Consider the following 3,369-nt stretch of genomic DNA (forward strand, 5'->3'; position numbering starts at 1 on the left):
TTGGTGTCTGGATGTGTGTGTTTAGAAGAGAAGTGAGCAATTATGAAAAGTGAATTGTGATGAAAAGCTAGTTAGAAGCTCATTAGATGAAGCTTGAAGAAATTTTCAAGATACTTACTTTGACATTCATTGCATCCTTTTATGGACATTACAAGCTAGTTGTAAAATATTTGCTAAAAAATACACATAACAATGGGACATCCCTGGTACCTCAACTGTTAAAGAATATTTCATGAAAAATGGGCATAATAAAGGACAGAACTGGTATGAACCTAACAGATGCAGAAGATATTAAGAAGTGGTAGCAAGAATACACAGAAGAACTATACAATAAAGATCTTCATGACCCAGATAACCACAATGGTGTGATCACTCACCTAGAGTCACATATCCTGGAATGCGTGAACAAAGCTAGTAGGGGTAATAGAATTCCAGTTGATCTATTTCAAATCCTAAAAGATGATGCTGTTAAAGAGCAACACTCAATATGCCAGCAAATTTGGAAAACTCAGCTGTGGCCACAGGACTGGAAAAGGTCAGTTTTCATTCCAATCCCAAAGAAAGGCAATGTCAAAGAATGCCCAAACTACCACACAATTACACTTTTCTCATATTCTAGCAAAATAATGCTCAAAATTCTCCAAGCCAGGCTTCAGCAATAAGTGAACCGTGAACTTTGAGACATTCAAGCTGGTTTTAGAAAAGGCAGAGGAATCAGAGATCAAATTGACAACATCTGTTGGACCATTGAAAAAGCAAGAGAGCTCCAGAAGAACATCTACTTTTGCTTTATTGACTATGCCAAAGCCTTTGACTTTGTGGATCACAACAAACTGCTGAAAATTCTTAAAGAGATGGGAATACCAGACTGCCTGACCTGCCTCCTGAGAAATCTGTATGCAGGTCAAGAAGTAACAGTTAGAACTGGACATGGAACAACAGACTGGTTACAAATTGGGAAAGGAGTATGCCAAGGCTGTACATTGTGACCCTGTTTATTTAACTTATATTCAGAGTACATCATGAAAAATGCTTGACATTAAAAGACACTTTCTCCTTGCAAGAAAAATCTATGACTTACCTAGACAGCATATTAAAAAGCAGAGACATTATTTTGTGACAAAATCCCGTCTAGTCAAAACTATGTCTTTTTTTTTTTTTTCCAATAGTCATGTGTGAATGTGAGAGCTACACTACAAAGAAAGCTGAGAGCCAAAGAATTGATGCTTTTGAACTGTGATGTTGGAGGAGACTCTTGAGAGTCTCTTGGACTGCAAGGAGATCAAGCCAACCAATCCTAAAGGAAATCAGTCTTGAATATTCTTTGGAAGGAATGATGCTGAAGGTGAAACTCTGATACTTTGGCCACCTCATGCGAAGAGTTGACTCATTGGAAAATACCCTGATGCTGGGTGAGATTGGGGGCTGGAGGAGAAGGGGACGGCAGAGGATGAGATGGCTGGATGGTATCACCGACTCGATGGGCTTGAGTTTGTGATGGACAGGGAGGCCTGGCGTGCTGCGATTCATGGGGTTGCAAAGAGTCTGACACGACTCAGTGACTGAACTGAACTGATATACATTGTCTAGAAGAGACACACCTGGAAACAAGGGACACATACAGACTTAAAGTGAAGGGCTGGAAAAAGATATTTCACACAAATAAAGACCAATAGAAAGCAGGAGTAGCAATACTCATATCAGATGAAATAGACTTTAAAATAAAGGCTGTGAAAAGAGACAAATAAGGATACTACATAATGATCAAATGATCAATCCAAGAAGAAGATATAACAATAATAAATATATATGTACCCAACATAGCAGCACCACAGTATGTAAGGCAAATGCTAACATGTATGAAAGGGGAAAATAACAATAACACAATAATAGTGGGAGACTTTAATATCCCACTCACACCTATGGATAGATCAACTAAGCAGAATATTAACAAGGAATCAGAAACTTTCAATGATACAGTAGACCAGTTAGACTTTATTGATATCTGTAGGACATTTCACCCAAGAACAATGAATTTCACCTTTTTCTCAAGTGCACATGGAACCTTCTCCAGGATAGATGACATCCTGGGCCATAAATCTAGTCTTGGTAAATTAAAAAAAAAAAATGAAATATTCCCAAGTATCTTTTCTGACCACAGTACAGTAAGATTAGATGTTAATTACAGGAGAAACATGATTAAAAATTCCAACATATGGAGGCTGAACAACATGCTGCTGAATAACCAACAAACCACAGAAGAAATAAGAAAAAGAAATTAAAACATGCATAGAAATGAATGAAAATGAAAACAAAATAACCTGTTTTCTATGGGACACTGTAAAAGCAGTGCTCATGGGACAGTTCATAGCAATAGAGGCTTACGTCAAGAAACAAGAAAAAAGCCAAATAAATAGCATAACTCTACACATAAAGCAACTAAAAAAGGAAGAAATGAAGAACCCCAAGACTAGTAGAAGGAAAGAAATTTTAAAGCTTAGTGCAGAAATAAATGCAAAAGAAATAAAATAGAACATAGCAAAAATCAACAAAGCCAAAAGCTGTTTCTTAAGATAAATAAAAATGACAAACCATTAGCCACACTCATCAAGAAACAAAGGGAGAAGAATCCAATCAACAAGATTCGAAATGAAAATGGAGAAATCACAACAGACAGCACAGAAATACAAAGGATCATAAGAGACTACCAGCAGCTCTATGCCAATAAAATGGACAACTTGGAAGAAGTGGACAAATTCTTCAAAAAGTAAAACCTTCCAAAACTGAACCAGGAAGAAATAGAAGTCATAAGCATGGAAATTGAAACTGTAATCAGAAATCTTCCAGCAAACAAAAGCCCAGGGCCAGACGACTTCACAGTTGAATTCTACTAAAAATTTAGAAAAGAGCTGACACCTATCCTACTCAAACTCTTCCAGAAAATTTAAGAGGAAGGCAAACTTCCAAACTAATTCTATGATACCACCATCACCCTAATACCAAAACTAGACAAAGATGCCACAAAAAAAGAGAAAACTACAGGCCAATAACTCTGATGAACATAGATACAAAAATCCTTAACAAAATTCTAGCAAACATAGTCCAACAACATATTTAAAAGATCATACATCATGGCCAAGTGAACTTTAGCCCAGGGAGGCAAGGATTCTTCAATAACCACAAACCAATGAATGTGATACACCACATTAACAAATTGAAAGATTAAAAAAATATATGATTATCTCAATAGAAGAACAGAAAGCCTTTGAAAAAATTCAACATCCATTTATGATAAAAACCATCCAGAAAGCAGGAATAGAAGGAACACACCTCAACATAATAAAAGCTATATATGACAAACTCACAGCA

Source organism: Cervus canadensis, chromosome X (assembly GCF_019320065.1).
Source record: "Cervus canadensis isolate Bull #8, Minnesota chromosome X, ASM1932006v1, whole genome shotgun sequence".
Classification (NCBI taxonomy): Eukaryota; Metazoa; Chordata; class Mammalia; order Artiodactyla; family Cervidae; genus Cervus; species Cervus canadensis.